Below are 20,497 nucleotides of genomic sequence, written 5' to 3' on the forward strand. Positions count from 1 at the left end.
ATCCTGAAGAGCAGGGACTCTACCTGAATCATCTTGGTAGTCCTCTTGGCATCTAGCAGAAAACCCGACAAATAGCAGTAACTCAGCAACCCGTGGCATTTGTAAGTCGAACTAAAAACACATATAATAAATATAAAGAGTTCTTCTGGTAGTAACCTTGCTCTATGTCTTTCAACATGGAAGACAGCTATAACTTCAAAAGTAAAAGAAAGTAGAACTATCAGTGCTCAAAAACTACAAATATAGCTAGAGCCATGGCATAAGATGAAATACTTCTGGTTCATATACTTCCACTGAGCAACACTGCATTTTATACACTTCTTTAATGGTTCAGACGTATAGTTAACATCACATGGAGACTCATAACCTTCAGAATACAGCATGAATCAGCTGACTGCACAGCAAAGAGAATATAAAATGCCATCAAGAATGTCCTAAACTGGAACAGTAAACTTTTAAAGTACAAACAACTCATCTGTTAGCAGCCTGGTATTTGGCTGTCTGGAAAGTGAATACATTAGAAAGATATCTTTAAAAGAGATTCTATTACCTGTGTAGGTCAGCAATTTTCAAGCATGAGTGTAGAGCAGCTCCAGGTAAGAGGTGCTGTGACCCTGCCTTACTGCAGTAGATAGTACATAAGCAATCCATCGGTTAAAACATGAAGATCTTTCTAATTACCAGTCCATGAATCTAATAATTTCCTTAGGCTAAGCCAGATTTGTCCTCACTTACCCAGGTTATGTGGCATGGATTCTTAGATACACAATCTACAGAAGAATATCATTAAAAACATAAATCTGAAAACAAATTATGTCCTCCATTATCTTACCTTTTTGGTTTTTCAAAACCTTGCTTAAGTGGTCTGGTTTGATTAAGGGTGCTCCAGGGAACCCAGGGTCCGGGTTTAACAGCCCACTGAGAGAAAAAGTCCCTGCGCTGACTTGAGGAAGGCTGTTGCTTTTCATCTGAAGCCTGGAATCAGCAGCTATGTGCAGCTAAAGCTTTTCAGAGTACAGATAAGGGAATGTAACTTAGTCTCCCCATGAGAAGGGAATGAAGGACTCCCTCTTTATTCCTTACAGTTTCCTTTTGGTTCTCAAGCTGACCCCCATACACAGAGGGCAGGGAGAGATGGAAGAAAAGGTAGCCACTTCCCGGATTGGTGGGTGGCAGGTTTAATCAGCCAGGGAGCTCCCATCCCAGGCCTGTCCCGCGCGGCCGCCACTCCAGTAGATCTCCTCCCCGGCCCCCCAGAATCTTCCAAGTTTACATACTGCACAGAGGGTCTCAGCAACACGACATTCTCTCTAGGCCGCGCCCATGAAAGGGGCTCCCACCATGGGAATGGCGGACAGACCCCGCAAGGGGAGGGGAGGGCGTGAGGAGCCCGGATTGCGCGGATCCAGCTCTCGAGTCAAGAAGCGGTCACGTTCTCGCGATGACCTGCTCCAACACTCCACCCCCTCGTAACAGGCTGTTACCGTCAGAGAGAACGTTCCCTCCGGACCCCGGGGTGGTGTATGTGACCAACCGAGTGAAGGCCTCTAGGTAAATATGTAAGATTCTGGTGGGCAGGTGCAGAGGTCTACTCCAGTTGCCTGTGCTCAGGACATGCCCCGGATGGAACCTCCCTGGCTTATTAAACCCGCCACCTACCAACCTGGGGTGGCTGCCTCCTTCTTCCGTCTGTCCCTGCCCCCTGTGTATGGGGGCCAGTTTCAGATTACACCAGCGAAGCGCCTGGGGTTGCGAAAACATTTCCACCACCACCCCACATCCACGTGAAACACGGAGTGCAGACGAATAAAGAGAACAAAAGGGTAAGCTTGAACAAAGTTCCTTTTGGGGAAAGAGAAAAAAATAGGATCAGACTGAGAGAGAGCTTTACAGCTTAAACACTAAAAAAAATTAAAATGCAATCCTTCCACCACCCCCAATATGCGTAAAGGAGTATCAGCAAAGTTCTGATATCTCATCTTGATTACTTTGATCTGTATATCTTAACAGGGAAATAGGAAATAGGAAACTTTTTCCAAAGAGTTTTGGATACCACAGTTTTATGGTTGTCCTGAGGATGGACTTTCCTGTTAAGTAATCCCCTGTGGAAGCCAGGGGCTTTGGGAAGTAGTTAACACTCAATTTTGTGGCTATCAAATCAAAATGCAGGATTTCTGGGAGTTATGACAGGTAATCCAGAAAACGGGGCTTATCAATTAAGCTTACTAATTAATTTATCAATATCACTTAAATTGTCCATTAAAGGGGTATTTGAGGATCTTGCGTGGGATCATGGGGGATCCTGCAGGGGACACAAAGGTAAGTAAAGCAGCGGTCTTGACCTCCAAGGGGTTCATTGTCTGTTTGGTGATATGTGTTGTGGCTCCTGAGATAGGGTGGCTACAGGAAAAGGGTTTTGTTCCAAAAGAAAGGGGAGCACATGAGAGTTCAGAGGAGAGGAAGAAGATATCTGGTTGGATGGAATGAAAAAACACTTTATAAAATGGGAAGATTTGAGAAAAGACAAGACTTGGAGGATAGCTAGTGTTTTGTCAAAAGGAAACAGAGGTGAGGAAAGCGTCTGTAAAAGGACAGCAGCATAAACAATAGCACTCTTCGTCATCATCAGACTGGCATTCACGGAGGACTCACTTCATGGTGGGCACCGAGCTAACTTCTCTCCGCGGTGAACGCCTCTAATCTTCACAACCACGCTGCAAATTCTATTATTGTCTGCATTTTACAAAAGAGGAAACTGAAATTCTGGTTCATTGCCCAGGACCATATAGCTAAAAGTAGCACCATCTGAAACTGAGAATGTTTCAAGTACCTGTTAGAATCTAGTTTGAATGGAGCTTTTGGTGCATATCTCTAAACTAAATAGTAATAAGTCTAGAAATGCAGGTCAGAATTTCCCAAGGTCCCAAATACTAGATAAAAGACTCTGTTGCCAGACAGCGTGGGCAGCCCCTGAAAGGTTTTGAGCAGGTTCTGACATTACCCAAGTCAGTGGCATCATAGACATAATAGAATGGAGGGAACGGGGAGGACAGTAAGACCCAGAAGTCCTTGGCAATTTCTCAGGTTAGAAGCAAACTAAGAGTGAAGGCCTTGATGATGAAATGAGGTAAGAGAGATGATAAACATAAGAAGGTCAAATCAACAGAAAGTGTCAGCTGATTGAGTTCTGGAAATCTTAGGGAAAATAGGAAGTCAACAGTGACTCTCAGATTTGCGGTTAGAGGCTGAAATGATGGTTTCAGAAATAGAAACAGGTGAGAAAAGATGATTGAAGGGAAGATAATGCCTCTGGAGTCACCCTCCTCCTGCTTCTCCTCCTGATCAACACCATCACCATCATCACAGTCTACAAGGGAGGGCCCTTGTTCTGTTCCAGGCAGCATTCTAAGCATTTAACACATATTAACTAATTCAACACTAAAAGCAACTGATGAAGTACATCCTAATAATACTCTCGTTTTATAAGTAAGAAAATGAAGACACACAAGGGTCAGGGACTTGCCCAAGGTCACATCATTAAAAGTAAGCAGTGGTGCCTGAATTGCAAGTCCAGACATTCTGGCCCCAGAGTCCTCTTGAAATTGTTAAAACTGAGTGAGGGGCAGACATCAAAATGTTTTTGTCGGACAAACTTTCTTTATTGCTGGTTCTCAATAGTGTTCATAAGGGGCATTGGGACCAGGAAACAATCATGTACTTGCAAGGACCACCTCTGGCCCGCATATTACAGAAGAGCAGTTCCGAAGCCTTTCCTCCTTTTTCCGTCCCACTTTCACACGTGCCAGGGTTTTGTCCTCTTACACCTTGCAGTGCTGCATTAATTTTCCAGAGGCAGCCTGCTAGTATCTGTCTCCCTGTCCAAATAGTCTTCGTTCTGCCCTTAATAATAGGGATATTCTCTCCTTTACAGAAGTATTTCGCCTTTCCCGCTCTCATTCTTCTGATCTAATACATCTGGGCGATGTATGACTCCGCCTGGGTTTCCTCTTCTCTTTAATAAGGCCGTTGGAAAATATTTACATGCAGAGTGTTTCGCAGGTGGTGGAGAGCCCAGCTCTGGCGTGGTTGGTGCTGGCTACAGAGGAACTGTCTTCATTCTGCTGCATTAGAGTCCCCTCCAGTGTATTGGGGTGATATATTTATTTGATTTCCTTGTTTCTCTTTTCCTGGTTCCAAAACAATGGAGTTGGACTGTGTGGTGCCATGTGCAGGGGTTGGAGGGAAGGAAGGCCATGCCCAAGGAGAGAAGGACAAGAAAACGGAGAGGTTGCTGAGCATGAAGCAGGGAAGGGACGCCTGACATCTGGTAGGGTGAGTGGCCGAGCAAGGCAGCATCTGGCCTGGGCCTTGCCTCCTGACTCCTGGGAGTGCAGAATGAGCTAGAAAGATTGGGAGGCCCACAGAAATAAACATTCCACATCATTCTGGCCAGGCATAGCCATTCCATAGGACTCCAAGCCCACAAGCCACATGTAGCTGAACACTAACTGATGCTTTAAGACTTTCCCCCCAAATTTATTATCATAAAGATTTTTAAACGTAAAAAATAGTTGAAAGATTGGTACATTGATCGTAAGTATTGTCACTGCCTAAATGGAACAGTTGTTAATATTTTTATTAACATTTTACCATATTTGCTTTATTGGTGTGTGTACTGATAATACCTAAGAATATATTTATATATGTGTATATATTGTTTTACTGAACCATTTGAAAGTACATTGTGAACATCATGGCCCTTTATTCATAACCACTTCAGCTTACCTCTAACAGAAATTAAAATGTTCTCCTTAAAGACCCCAACACCATCACACCTCAGAAAATGAATAAACATTTTAATATCATCTAATATCTAGACAATATTCAAATTATCTATACTCTCCCAAAAACATATTGCCAGTATTTAGTCTAAGTTCAACTTTGCATTCAGGTGTTGTATCACTTCATTTTATTTTTCTAAGTTTTCTTTTTGTAACATGTGTATAGATAAAAGAAACAAGTTATAAGTGTCCAGCTCAGTTTTCACAAAGCGAAACATCTGTGTAACTATCACCCAGATCAAGAAGTAGAATATTACCAGCACCTCAGTATCCTACCCTCTGCTCCCTCCCACCAGTGTGCCCCCCCAAAGATAACTATTACTCTGACATCAGTTACCATCAGTAATTTTTGCATGTTTTTGAACTTTATAGAAATGGATTCATACAGTTCAGACTTAATTTTGTCTGCTTATGAAATGCATCAGTATTATATATATAGCCGTAATTCCTGTAGTCTCATTTTTTTATATACTATTACATTTTATTAATATTCTACAATTTATTTGCCCATTGTTGACTGGCCATTTGGATATCCTCTGTTTTCAAATGCATGCTAAGCCTATGCACATTTTTAAGCTAGGTTGCCCATCATTTTCCTATTAATTTATGAGTTGTTTTTATACAGAGGACATGAGATCTTTGTTAAATATACCTATTCCAAATATATGCTCTCACAGTGACTAGCCTTTCACTCTCTTAACTATGTGTTTTTCTGAGGAGCTGTTTATTTTAATGAATTCCGATCTTTCCTTTTATGGCTAGGGCTTTTTGTGTCCTTTTTAAGAACTCTCTGCCTACTCCAAAGTCATAAATATATTCTCCTTTGTTATCTCCGGTGAGCTTTACTGTTTTACCTTTTACACTTAAGATATACAATCCATGTGGATTTTATCTTTGTGTGTGACATTAGGTAAGGGTCAGATTTACTTTTTTTCCAAATGGATATCCAATTGAACCATTCCATTTATTAAACATTCTTTTCTCTCTACTATGTCAATATTGTCATATACCAGGTAACCATGTATTGATAGCTCTATATCTGGACTTTCTACTATTTTATCTATTTGTTTATTCCCCCAGACAATACAGTATTACCTTAATTACTGTAACTTCATAGTAAATATTAAAATTTGCTAGTGTAAGTCTCCCAGCTCTTTTCTTCTTCAGTACTACCTTGACTATTTTTGGACCTCTGCATTTCCGTACATAATTAAGAGTCAACTTTTTAATTTTTAGAAAAAATATTTTCCTGGGATTTTGATTGGGTTTTCATTGAATGTATCGATCAATTGTAGAGAACCGACATCTTTACAATTTTGAATCTCCTAATACACAAACATGGAATAAATTTTCATTTGTTTAAGTCCGCTTTCATTTCTCTCAGTGTTTTTGTATATTTCTGTAAAAAGTCTTTGGGCATCTTTCATTAGATTGAATTTTAGGCTTCTGATGTTTTCTGGTGTTGATGTAAATATATCATATATTTTATTATTTTATTTCAAATTTTTTGTTGCTTATATAGAGAAATACAATTGAATTTGTATATTCACTTTTTAGCTAGAGACCTAGTTAAATTTACTTTTTCATCTAAGTTGTTTTTTTCATATTTTATTTATTTATTTGAGAGAGAGAGAGCACAAGCAAGGGGAGTGGCAGAGGGAGAGGGTGAAGCAGACTCCTCGCTGATTCAGGGCTTGATCCCAGGACCCCGGGATCATGACCTGAGCCAAAGACAGATGCTTACCCAACTGAGCCACCCAGGCCTTCCTCATCTAAGTTGTTTGATTACAGATTCTTTGGTGTTTCTATAATTTTTGGATTTCTATGTCATCTGAAGATAAAGGCAATTCTATTTCATCCTTTCTAATGTTAATACCTTTTTCTTGCTTTATTGATCTGGCTAAAAATGTCTGTATAATGTTAAATGGAAGAGACAATAACATAATTTTTGCATCAATTCAATCTCAAGGGAATTTTCAATATTTCACCATAGAGTAGGAAATGTACCACATGTTTTGCAGATGTCACTTACCAGATTAAAGCAGTTCCCCTCTAGTCCTAGATTCCTAAGAGTTTAATTTGTAACCATAAATGGTTGTTAAATTTAATCAAATATTTTTCTGCGTCTAGACAATTGGATGATTTTTTTCATATTCTTTTGTGGTTTATTACATTGATTATTTTAGTGTGAAACCACCTTGGAATTCCTGGAATACAACCTATTTATCATAATATGTTATCCTTTTATTTACATCACTGGCTCAAATTGCTAGTACTTTTTGTAGAATTTTTTTGAATCTATATTCTTGAGAGAGATGGGCCTCTATTTTGGTAATATCCTTGTTCCATTTGGTTATCAAAGTTATGGTAGCTTCATAAGACAAGTTGGAAGGCGTTCCCTCTCATTCTTTTCTCTGAAAGAGATTCTTAAGACTCATGTTATTTCTTCTTTAAATGTTTCAGCACCTTCACAGTTGAAGCCCCTGGATCTGGAGAATTTTCTTTGGGAAGATGTTTATTTACAAGTAGATGTAGCACTATTTATGTTTTTGTATCTTTTTGTGTAATTTTTTGGAAATTATGGATTTCCAAGGATTTGTCCACTTCACATATATGTCAAATCTAGTAATAATATATTATTGTTTTAATATCTTTTAACTATATTTTAGATATCTATGGGAAATGTGGTTATATCTTCTCTTTCTTGCCTATTTCTGGAAATTTGTACTTTTTTTTTCCTTGGTCAATCTTACTTTGGTCTATTAATTTTACTAATCTTTTCAAAGAACCAAATTCTGATTTTAGTGATTTGCTCTATTTTATTTCATTAATGTTTAGCTTTATCTTTATTATTTTAATCTTCCTACTTTCTTTGGGTTTAATTTCCTTTTTTCTTCTAACTTTTGTGATGGATACTTAGATAATTAATTTTCAGAATTTCTTTTATAATAAAGCACATATCACTATAAATTCACCTCTTTAGCACAGGTTTAGTTATATCCCACAAGTTTTAAGATGCCAACTTTTCAGTTCAAAATATTTTTTTGAATGATTCAATTCAAAATATCTCTAATTGCCATTGTTAAATCCTCCTTGACCCATGGGTTATTTTTAAACATTTGGGGATTCTTTAGTTATCTTTTTATTATTGGCCTCAAGCTTAATTACAATGTGATCATACACCATACTGTCAATGATTTTAATTCACTCAAATGTGTTGAGATTTATTATATGACATCATATGATCAGTTTTGGTAAATGCTCCATATACACTTGAAAATAGTATGTGTGGTTACATTGTTGGGGGCAGTGTTTCATACATGTCAGTTAGTGTCAAAGAAAGAAATGTGACAATAGAAGCAAAGGTTGGAGTAATGTGATTGCTGGAACATGCCACAGGCAAGGAACGCAACTGGCCTCTAGAACCTGCAAAATGCAGGAAACAGATTCTCTCCTAGAGCCTCCAGAAGGAGCATAGCCCTGCTGAAGCTTTGATTTTAGCCCCATAAGATCCATTTCAGACTGCTTGCCTCCAAGACTTTTGCTGTCTTAAACCATATTTTTGGTAATTTGCTACAGCAGCCATGGCAAACTAATACACTTATGTCTTTTTGCCTTCTTTTACTTTCAGGCTTTGTGCATCCCTGTAAGTTATGTCTCTTGTAAGTAACGGTCTTTGGTGTATTTTGTGTTTCTTTTCCTTATACATCTGACAATTTTTGCCTTTTTTTAAATTTTTGTCTTTTAATTAGAGAATTTAGATCCTTTTCATTTATTATAGTTACTGAAATACTTAAATTTGTAACTGTCATATACCCATTTGTTTATTTTTTTGCTTTTCTTTGGATAGATCCAGTATTTGTTTTATAATTCCATTTGTTGTCCTCTGTTAGCTTCTTAGATATACTTTCTTTTATCCCTGGAGATTATAACATGCATTTTGAGTTAAAAGAATCTAACATCAGTTAGTATTGTTTTCACTTCCTAGACCATACTGATGATTTTTACGTTTCATCCAGCTTTATAGTCATTCTCATTAGGAGTTCTCATCTGCTACAAGCTGTTCTTTCTTGACCAGCCTTAGGATTGTATTTCTACAACTTTGCATAAATCCCACCTGGTTCCTATCTCTCCTTTTCCTCCAAATAGCCAGTCCCCCTGGATGGGAAGAGGAAGAGGCAGCAGAAATGCTACTCTAAAAGAGATTTAAGGCCACTTTCCACACACTAGCTTTGTTATATTTTCCTGAATTTGAGGTACTCACTCTATCTTCTAAACTGTGGTAAGAATGTTTTTAATCACACACCAAAAAATTAAGGTATTTGTATCCAGTGCTCCCTTGGGCACCTGTCCATCTCATTTTCTCTCTTATGGGCAAAAGCAGTTTGCCACACTGAATGAAATGGAGGCAGTAATCATAAGTGTATTCACAGCTAACCCTGGGTATCTAATAACCCCCAACCAGCTCCTGACTCTTTAAACCTGGGGAGAAAATTTGGGAGAGATCCCAACTTTCTTGAGAGTAAGGGCATGGGCAACCATTCATGTGCAGGACACTCAGCAAATAAGACCATGAACTGCAGTGGCTCAGAGTGAGTGGAGGGAAGACCATCCATTGCTAATTTTTAATTATATGATCTTGGGCAAGTTGCACACACTCTCTAAACTCTGTTTCCTCTTCTATAAAGTGGTGAAAGTAATAATACTTCCCTCTTTTATTTGCCACGAAGGTTAAATACTTAATATAATGCCCAGTACATTAGGTATACTCAATAACTGCTAGCAATTTTTATTTTAATCCTAGCCCACTAACATTCTCACAGTAACTCCTACAGGGGCTCGGAAAGATCTAGAGGGACACAAAATCAGCAGATGGAAGAGTAACTGTAAACTTCACTTCTTTGACACTTTTGCCCTGAAAGTAGTTAAGAGATTACAAGGTTAATTTGTGAAATTTTCCTGATTCTGTCCTCTATCTACTGAGGGTCTAAAAATCAGGCAGTGGACCGGGGAAAAAAATACATCTGCTGCATTAAGATAAAGAAACGTATTTGAAAATGTGTGTGTAAGCCATCTTTTTTAGGGTGTGGTCTCAGCAAATGCTTCTCTCTATATATAGTCATTTACAAACATTTACTAAGCGCTTCCTATGTCCAGGTCATTGGGCAAAGCAGCAGGCATGCCAATAAAGAGCCTATGCCAAATGCCAATGCTCTATCTCCATTTCCTCTACATATTTATGTCATTTTGTCTTTGCTGAATGTCTCCGAAGTACATACAACTGATATTCCAATTTTACAGATTAGGAAACTAAGACACAAAGAGGTTAAGTAATGTTTGGAAGTCACACAGATAAATATTAATGATTTAGTCCTTGTCCTCATGGTGCTTACAGTCTACAAAATAGAAGGTGTTTTAGTAGAACATTTTAAAACTATATTAAATGTTTAAATGTAAAATTGTCCAAAAGCTGGCAGCCATCCAGGTAATCAGAAATTAACTTGATATTCAATTTTCACTTAAGGATTTGAAGTCATATATCCCCAGCCTGGTATCTCTAGCATTTCTGGCATCCCATGATTTGTACACATAAGAAATATAATCAGTTCCCTGTCCAAGTAATTTTAATGGCCTTTTAGTGGATTAAAATGAAATTCTATTAGATATACTAATGTAACTCTGGTATTTAAAAAATGTGGAGTGTGCTAACTACAAATAAAAGTAAGTTAACAGATAATTTTGTTAGAAGTGGTATTAAGAAAACTGGAATATTGTGTATTCAGTTAGCAAGACACCTGAAGCATAACTGAAGTTTAAGAGTGATTAGAATATAGACCATAATATGTGAGAGAATATTTAGCCACTATAAAAAAAACTTGAAATCAAGTGCAATGCCTAGGAACATATATGATTCAGAATGTTGCTAATTAATGTGCGATCTTGTTAAGAACATTATTTTATTAAGCACGTGTGTGGCATGATTTCCACATTTTGAATTTGATCATTGTTGATCTAATGGGTGCGTCCAAGGAGACTACATCTGTCTTTGGACTTTCAAATGCCAGTACTACATTTTTAAGATGTAATATAAATATTACTTTGAAGGAGATCATTCTTGAGAAACCACAGTCATGCATGAAGGAAGTGTTACTAGGAGCCTGGAGCCAGAGAATATAGCTTCCTAGAGTTACAAAGGACCTTGGAGTTTCCTCAGGATTTGGGGGTAGAAGGAGAGAACTTAAATCAATAAATATTAATAAACAATGATCTGAGCACCTACTCTGTAGGCAACTATGCTTCGGGCTTAGGTGCTTCTTCATAACATTTTAAGTATTGTGTTTTGGGTTGTAGGCTGTGTTTTCTCTCATTCCTGCCATTCCCTCCCAACACACACACACACACACACACACACACACACACACACACACACACACACACATACATACACACACACACATGCTAAAATTATAAGGAAGAGATATTTTTGTCATGTCATGTCTGTAGTACCTAGAAGAATGTCCATCATCTGTGGTCAATACATAATTGATAGAGGAATATATGGAACAAAAAGTTGGAAGACACAGACTTACCCTTAAAAGGTGGCAGCACAGGGGCAAAGAAAGAGCACTGAAGTGGGGTGCAGAGACCTGATTCTCACCTTTGCTTGGCCAAGACTTTGTCAGCCACAAGCAGAGGACCTCAGTTTCCTCATGTGTAAAGCAGTTGGACTATCTCTAAGATCTCCTTTTTACTTCCAGATTCTGTCATTCTGTGTCAGTCTTCAAATACGTGAAGAGCGTTCACCCTCAGGTATGAGAAAAAGAGCATTTGATCAGGGTTGCTCTGGGAGGTGGATCTCTAGCTAGTTGGGTTTGGGCCCTGCGTTAGCTTCCTGTGGCCACTGTCACAATGGAACACAAGCTTGGTGGCTGAAAACCACACAAGTGTATTCTTTCCCAGTTCTGGAGGTCAGAAATCTGAAATCAAGGTGTCAGCAGGACCCCATTCCCTCCAGTGGTTCAAGGTGAGGCTTCATTCAGCAAATCTCCTGAAATTAAACATTAACTGGACATCTCCTAGTTCTCCTAAAGACAGTTCATCAAATCCAATTGTATCCGTATCTCCAAGTGCGTAGGGCACCCCACCCAGCACCCTCCTCCTCTGGCTGATACGCTCTGAGCCTGTCTCTGGGAGCTGAGGCCCTTCTCTGAGACACTAGTCCAGGTGCTGGGGCAGCTTGCCCAGGAAGTGGATGGGACAAGATAGGAAGGAAGGGGGGGATGGTGCCCTCAACGGGCTGTGGATAGGGGCAAAGGGCTGAAAGGGTGCCTACACACACCTAGAAGTATGTTCTGAACAGCAGCTTAACTGCAGGGAAACAGTACTTTGGGGCTGGCATGTGGCCTGCAGAAAATGGAGTAAGCAGAAGAAAATGCTGGTTTTTCCTTTTGCTTTTTCTCCTCACAGCCCACCCCCTTCTCTCTTCCTAATCTTGTCTCTGCCTTTCCACACATCTCCTTCTCTCCCTTTGTCTCACCTTTTGTTTTCTCTCATTTTTTTCTTTTCCATGCCAGATCATTTGAGTCTATGGGGGAAAGTTAATATCAGTGTGATTTGAGGGAAGTTAGAAGCCATCTCCCCAAAGCAAGGAGACACACACTACCCTGTTCTTACACAGCACACTGGCCCAGGAAGGGATACGCTGAACATAAAATGCACATGTCTTTAGGAGGTGAAGGATTTGCCCGTATTGAGGAAAGTGCCTCTTTCTTTATCCTCCTCAGTGCCTGAGAGGAAGGACTTAGGACTCCCCTCGGAAGGCCTGCACACTGAGTTTGAGGGCAGTAGCCTTATGTGTATCCTCGTTGGGTTGTTTATTTTGTATAGGTATTTCTTAAAGAAAAAGACAGGTTTAGGGTGCTCAGGGTCTAGGTTCCCAGAAAAACACTATAACTTCATCCAAAACTAACATGTCTTGTGTATTATAATAGCTCCCTTTATTAAGCACCACACTGTGTAGTAAATTTTAGCCACACTTAGGTAATCCACTTCACTTATTAATCCTCTCGACTACCATATGTATATACATAAGAATTATTATTATTTCTACTCTAGAGATAGGGGAAATGAGGCTTGGGGAGGGCAAACAATTGACCCAAGTTAACAAATTGATAAATGTTCGAAATGAGATTTTGACACCAAGTCCCATGTTCTTTTTACCACACCATATTTCTCATTTAAAATAATTGACTTTTTGTATCCCTTGCAAATCTAAAAGTAAAAGACTCCATGATCTCTATAAAATCACCATTTTCATAAATTTCAAAATATATCCCTTCTTTGTCAGATTTCTTTATTAGAGTGGGTTTTAATTTCCCAATCTGTGCTCTTTCCAAGGAAATTTTTTCAGCTCATGCTTGAGAACTTCTTTTTCCCCCATGGTTACTTGTTTTATGTAGCAAATGCTTTCTGTAGCTAAATCAGGCACCATAATATTATTCTCTCAAGTATGCAGGGCTGAGCACAGGGCATGACCCATGGTAGACACTAGAAGTGTGTGAAGAAGTGAATTAGATCTGGCGAGTTCAGAGAGCATGAGGAGCAACTAGCATGGATAAAACAGAGGGAGGAGACTGGTCTGTATGAGGAATAGGTTTGCCAGGTAGGATATGGTCAGATTAGGAAGGGCACTGAAGACCGTGAAAATAGTTTCAACTTGATGTTTCAGACAAGTGGAAACAGCAAAGGCCTTTGGTTCAACTATTTGTAGCAATTGTAAATGCAGTGTTACAGAAAGGTTCTCCCCTACAGCTAAAAAGAGACTGGAACCAGATGTACCAGCCAACGATGGGTACAGAAATCCTCAAGCATGAACTAATGAGAGCTTAGACAGAGATGATGGAAATGGGAAAGATGTCTCAGCGCTGGACTAAGCTGCATTTCTTGTGTTTCCTTAGGACACTTACCTGTTTAAGTTATTTAGCTGAAGTGGCAAAGTAGTTGCTGATGCCGTTAATAATGAAAACGACCCTGATATATTACACTTAAAATTGCCTTCTCAGGGCCTTGCCATTCTTTTTGTTTCATGTACTGGCATCATTATCTACTTGACACTTTCCCAAAATATATATTTAGGAAAAGCTAATACTTAAGAGACAACTTGAGTTTTCATTACAAGTTGATTAACAGGTGCAGCTGTGAGAGGCTAGCTGGCATCAGAAGACCTGAGTTTTGATCTCCTTCCTACCAATTAGAAGCTGTGTGGCTTTTAGGCAAGTCATTTCACCATCTTGAGCTTCAATTTCCTCAGCTGTGAAATGAAGATGGCAATACCTATCTCCAGGATTATGATCACATTTAAATGGGGAAAAAAGTATATGAACGTACTTCATACATTTTACGGTGCAGTGTGAGTGCAGAATCTTATTTTTGTGAGCAATTATACATAAATCGAGGCTAAAGCTCTCACTCCTTCAAAAAGAAACTTCATTAAAAAATCTCAACAGTTATTTAATTTCTGCGGTATTGGGGTGTACCCAGCAGGAGGAAATGAGAGGAAGGGACATGTTACCAGAGGCAAGATACAAGGAAAGAATTTGGCGTAAGAAATAAGGCAACAATTTTGTTCTGGAACCAGTACAATGCTGAGCTGCTTGAACTACTGGACTCAGGTTCTGGAAATTGCCCCTCTACTGGTTAGGCTGACACGTTTAAATTTAAAGTGCAGGAAGTTATATTTATACCTATTTCATCTCGTTTCTTTTGGCTCACCAGTCCAGCCTGTCAGTATCTTTTTTGAATCTTGACTTGTCATCCAAGTACTTAGTTGTGGCTCCCAGCTTTGTGTCATCCTCAGATTTGATGAGTGTGCTTTCCATGCTTTGCTGCTGGTTTATTCTAAGTTCAGTTGAACCCTGTGGCACATCCCTAAAAAAATCTTCCTTTAGAAGATAGCCAGCTTCAAAACCACTGAAGACACTCGCAGCGAGCCCCCATTTCTTCACCTTTGCACAAAAGCATCAAAAAAGGTAATGTCAAATGTCTTGCTAAAGGCTCGAAACACTGAAATTTCTAGCTCTGCCCTTGATTTTCCTCTCTCCACTCCCTTCTTACACACTCAGCTACCTCTGCACAAATGCTCACCTCCTCACCTCCTCCTCCCCCTCCTCCCACCTTGAAGTTACTCCTTCTGCCAAGGGCCACCCCCTCTGCCTGTGCCATGATGAATCTCAGCACTTCCAATCTCCTCTAGGTCTTCTAAAGCACCATTGTTCCTCTCTCTTTGTTTTCCACCTCTTCCTTAGCCTGGCACAGTGGCTCTCAACGTTTAACAGGCATCAGAAGTTTCTGGAAGTCTTGTTACATCACAGATCTCTGGGGCCCAAGAATTTCCATTTTTAAGTTCCAGTGGTTCTTATGTGTGGTCCCTGGACCAGCAGCATCGGCACCACCTGGGAACTGGTTAGACGTGCACAACCTCAGGCCCCCTCCAGACCTACTGAATGAGAAATTTGGGGACTAGGACCAAGCAATCTGTTTGAACCAGCCCTCCAAGTGATTCACATGCACACCAATGTCTGAGAACCACTGGTGAGCATATGGAGTAAAAAGAGGGCCGTACAGCCAGGGAAATTTGAGTTTTGATCCCTGTTGTGTCCCTTCCTGTGTACTGAGGTCACTTGACTTACCATCCCTAAGCCTCAGTATTTTAATCTATAAACTAGGAATGTTAATACCCACCTCTGTAGATGGTAATAAAGATTAAATGAGATAATGTAGGTAAAGCACTCAGCACAATGCCTAAATATTCAATAAATGGAGGCTGTATTTACTTTATCATCATAAAAAAGTTCCTCCCTCCACCCTATGTCCCACTCTCACCTCTGTAGCCAAGCCCATAAAAATCTCCATCGTCTGTCTCCATTTCCTCACATCTCATTACTCTTTACATTGCTGCAGTTGGCTTCTGTCCCCACCACTCCACTAAAGTGGCCTTGCTAAGGTCATCAGTGATCAAATTCCAAAAGTGGTAGATTCTACTTGTCTCTTGTTTCTAGCCTCTGTATTCTTTCTTTTGGGACATTTCTCTTTCAGTTCTTCTGTGACCTCTTTTGGCTTCCACATAGTCCCCCTTTCATAATCTTCCTTTTACCTTCCTGCTGGTTCTGTCTTGGTCTCTTTAACTGGTCGCTCCCTGCCACTACCTGCCTCTCAAGTGTCCTCCACAATTCACCTTCATTTCTTCTCACTCCAGACCACAGCATTACTTACCACCTAGCTGCCTTTCCAGACAAGAGCTCTCTGGACCTCAGACATCTCCAGAGGACAACTAGATGTCCCAACTTGAAGACCTCAAATTCAACACAACCCCGAGACCACATTCATTGTGCTTGCTTGCCCAGATCTCTTCCTCCTTCTAGGTTCCTTATGTCTCCGGATAGACTGTGAGTTCTTAAGGTCAGAGATGAAGTCTGATTATCTCCGATCTCCATACCTGGCTTCAGAGCCAGGTAAGCACTTCATAATGGATTCATTTACTGAATGCATGAATCAACAAAGTGAATTATGTCCTATTGTCCAGTAACTTTCATAAAAAGAGATGAAACACTCACAAAACAAAAAGAAAATGAATTATTTCCTAAATCCACACTGTTGCTAGGAGTCATCACTTCCCTTTCTAAATCTTGATTTCAAATCCACTCTCCTTATTAATAATTAATAATATATGCCCATCCCAAACTTTGCATACTTCTTTTCATAAATCCTCCAAAATTACCAAGAGTAGTTTCATAATCACACCTGTAAGCACTTCAGTTCTGCTAGAATGCACTCTGCCCAGAGACTCGAGCCCCTTTAAGGGAGCGAAGTGTTTCCTCACTATTGCTTCCCCATCCTCGGGTTTCTGTTCCTTTTTAACTCTACTTGTTCTATTCTTGTTAGTTTGGAGAGCATTCTCTTAAAAAAAGACAGAGGTGAAATCAAAGTTTGGTAGGGACATTCTTTCAATCCTTTACGCTTATATCACCCATCCCTCCTCCATCAAGCCTTTATCCCATCCTGATTATTCAGTTAGAAACATGGGTTTGAATGTCCTTTTCTATTACCGTTAGCATTTTTATCATGATGAGTTTTAGACCTGCTGATTTGATTCTTACATTTTTAGTCACTATAGGAATATTCATTTTTGGCAATGATCCCTTCCTTCAATCTTTTGTGTTCTGGCTAAGGGAGACCAGGGTAGAGATGGAAGGGGATAGGGAGCCAGGCTGAGAACAGAGCAGTTGTCTCCTGCCCTGGGGAGATCCCCAGTAATACAAGCAGCACAGGTATGGTGATTAACATAACATAATAAAATAAAAAATAAATAAATAAAAAGAAGGACACAGAAACTGTCATCAGATCTCAGTAAGCAGAAAAAGCAAGATCTGGGCTGGCCAGGTGTCTCCCTTTGAACCAGAGAGTCAAGTATTTTAGCTTCTTATCTGATAACCTGAACCTTTCGAATTTGTTGTTATTTTAATTTTAGATTTGCCTTATCTTAATTCCAGATTGCTATTTAATCAGCAGTGGTTTGGAACATTTCAGCTTTTAGTTTCTCACTAAGTTAAGTATTTAATGATCTGTAAACAAACACTTGAGAAGATGCTACTTAAAGGGACTCTGATCCCTCTGTACTGAAGTGAATGAATCCACTCTTAAATTTATCTTCCAATTTTCAAGTAAGCATTCTGCTACTAGTGTCAAAAAAAAAAAAAATTGGCTGGGAATGATGGGGGTTGAAGGGAAGGAAGCATCACTATAGGAAGTTTGTGGGCTTTTTAGCCCCCACCCCAACTGGGGGTACAGTCTTTTGATGAAGGCTCTCTGGCCATGGTTACTGGGGGATGGGAAGGTGTGGAGGGGGCTAAGGAAGGGAGAAAGAAAGCTGGGAGGTGAAAGTATAGGACCAGGAGCACACCAGGACTGTGAGGGGCAAGAGTACTCCTGTGAGTGTAGGTTGAAATCCAAGAAGAGAAACTGCAAGAGGAAATTACAGGAATAAGAGAGAAAGAGGAATTAATTTTTTTTTTTTTTAGATTTTATTTATTTTTTTTGACAGAGAGACACAGCCAGAGAGGGAACACAAGCAGGGGGAGTGGGAGAGGGAGAAGCAGGCTTCCCGCAGAGCAGGGAGCCAGATGTGGGGCTTGATCCCAGGGCCCTGGGACCATGACCTGAGCCAAAGACGCTTAATGACTGAGCCACCCAGGTGCCCCTAGAGAGATTAATTTAAACACAAAGGTGAATTCACAGACAGAAGGAAACCAAAAGATGGAGGAAACATTAAAAAGCAAACAAGAGAAACAGAACGAAGGTGAGTAGGAAAGACAACTACTAGTTATTTACACTCACTTCAGATTCCAAGAATGGGATTGATATTCTGCTGGTTCTGGTGCTGGGAGCACATTCTTTTGAAATATGCACTCACCTGAGACCTCCCTATTTCTTTGGATAACTAAATTTTATCCCTCATAAGAATCATTTCTCACAGGACTGTCGGATTTTTTTTTCTTTTTTTGATAGCCACTTGTGCCTCTTGGGCTCTTTCAGAGTCTCAGATTCAGGGATTATGCTTTTTGAAAAATCTACCTCTCCATAGAAGTTAAGGTTCTCTCCTCCTCTGGCTATTATATATATCATAGCACAGTCACTTCCTCCTCAGCAGCTCATCTTCCTTTATTCATCAGAACTTGGTTCAGAGCAGCAGGTCCCCTTTTCACTTCTAAGAAACGAAACTGTCAGGAGGGCAAGTCAAGTATTCTCAGATGTTGTTCTCCCAATTTATTATCATTCTCTCATTATATTTGAAAATCTGTCATGATGAGGTTTCAGCTACAATCCCCAAAAAAGTTTCCACATCATTCCTTACCTGAGATCATAGAAGTAGAAACAATCCACATCACTTCCAAGCAGCCTCTGTGATCGCAGATGCCATCACCATGCAGGTAGCTCCAGAAGATTTCTTGGCCTCTAAGACTGCCAGGGCGTGAGGAGGTAGAAATGGGCAGGTTTCTTAGGGCCAAGGTCACCAGAATTAAGTCCCAGCTTGAAGCAATGAGGAAAGCAGAAGTCAAAGGGAAGAGCAAAACTGGAGGACATGCAGTGTGCAAAGACCCCAGATGTCCAGAGGGGAGTGTAAAAAGCATTAAACATGGTGTTCTGCCCAAATGTCAAATGGCCGGAGCCAACATTTGGGTGTGGAGCCAAGAGTTCATTAAAAAAAAAAAAAAGCCGAGTACAAAAATACTTGGAGCAAACCTTTGGTTTATTTTGATCATGGCTTTGATTTATCTGGTTTTGCTGTTTCACAGGTTCATGAGTGCAGAAACTCATCTGTTTAACTTTACCACTCTGTCCCTGGGGCCTGGGACAGCCCTGGCATATAGCAAGTGCTCAGGAAATTCATAGTGAATCAATCAAACATCAGTGTTTTCAACTATTTCTGTTTGTTTTCTTGTTAATGGACCAGGAGGGGTGTGCACACAGTGATTAGCAGTGATTTCAAGGGCAAACACCAAAGTGGAGACTATGCTGCCGCACTAAGTCAACCCACTGGGCCAAAGTCTGTCCTCTGTCTGAGTTACATAAATTCATAATTCTCCTGCATTTTCAATATGCTAAGCAATCCCTACTAAGAGAGATGAGAGAACAAACCTGCATTATGGATAAGTATGCCTCTCACACAAAAAAACCGAGCATTACTAAGGCTGCATGGGAATGTTAATGTCTTCTGTGCCATGGGTAAGGTTAAAAAGAAAGACAACCCCTTTGAAATTATAATAAAATACATTCTGAATTATCTAAAAGTTTCAAACAAACAGTTACTCTTTAGAAAGGTCTTCCCTCAGCAAAATTAATCTGAAACCTTAGATCACACAATTAAATATATTTTCACCTTGGTTAAAATTGTTAATAGTGGGAGTCTTTAGGAAGGCATTAATGGGCTTTTTTTGTTTTGTTTTGTTTTTTTGTACTGCAAAAATGAATGGATTCAATACCTATCTGAACTGTATAATAATTTAACAATTCTTGGATTCCAAGCTAACATTTCTGTCAGAGCAGTGACTCCACTCTCATCATTTATGTTGAAGTCTGCCCAATACATTCAAAAGATTTCTGCTTATTATAACACTGTACAGCAAGACACTTTCATTTGATAACCTTTGTGGCAATGGAAACTCAATCACTAATTCTTTGCAACTTTAAAATGTGAACCTTTGAGCCCCACTTCTGTAAGGACTCAGAACACTTTCTGTGCTGGTTTGCCTGATCCTGACCTCCAACCTTCTGTGCCTCTCCCTCAGGAGCATGACAGGCGCCATGTTCACCACCCGAAGATGTGGCAAAGGGAGAGCACTCACGAGCACGGTTCCTATGAATGGATGGGTTTTCCCAAGCTCCTCTCCTGATGTTTGCTTCCCCTGAGGATGATAATTTGGTGGCCATGTCCTTGTTGTTGAGAAAGCTGAGCATGAGGGAAGGCCATAGAAGGCAAATGGGGAGCAGCACCTTTGTTCAGTCTTTCTCAAATTGTCACTAACATGCAGAGGCTACATTTGAGTGGTAATAATAAAAGATAAATGCAGGATATCATGTGGAGTGTCGTACATTACAGA

At 39.9% G+C, this 20,497-nt stretch overlaps 1 long non-coding RNA gene across 1 annotated transcript; it reads left to right on the forward strand.

Moving 5' to 3' along the window:
• The first annotated feature begins 1,508 nt into the window (after positions 1 to 1,508).
• On the forward strand, positions 1,509 to 20,426 carry LOC113926266. Its single transcript, XR_003521255.1, has 3 exons — positions 1,509 to 1,823; positions 11,600 to 11,651; positions 20,186 to 20,426. It is a non-coding gene; the product is annotated as an uncharacterized LOC113926266 (long non-coding RNA).
• The last annotated feature ends 71 nt before the right edge of the window (positions 20,427 to 20,497 follow it).

Source organism: Zalophus californianus, chromosome 7 (assembly GCF_009762305.2).
Source record: "Zalophus californianus isolate mZalCal1 chromosome 7, mZalCal1.pri.v2, whole genome shotgun sequence".
Lineage (NCBI taxonomy): Eukaryota > Metazoa > Chordata > Mammalia > Carnivora > Otariidae > Zalophus > Zalophus californianus.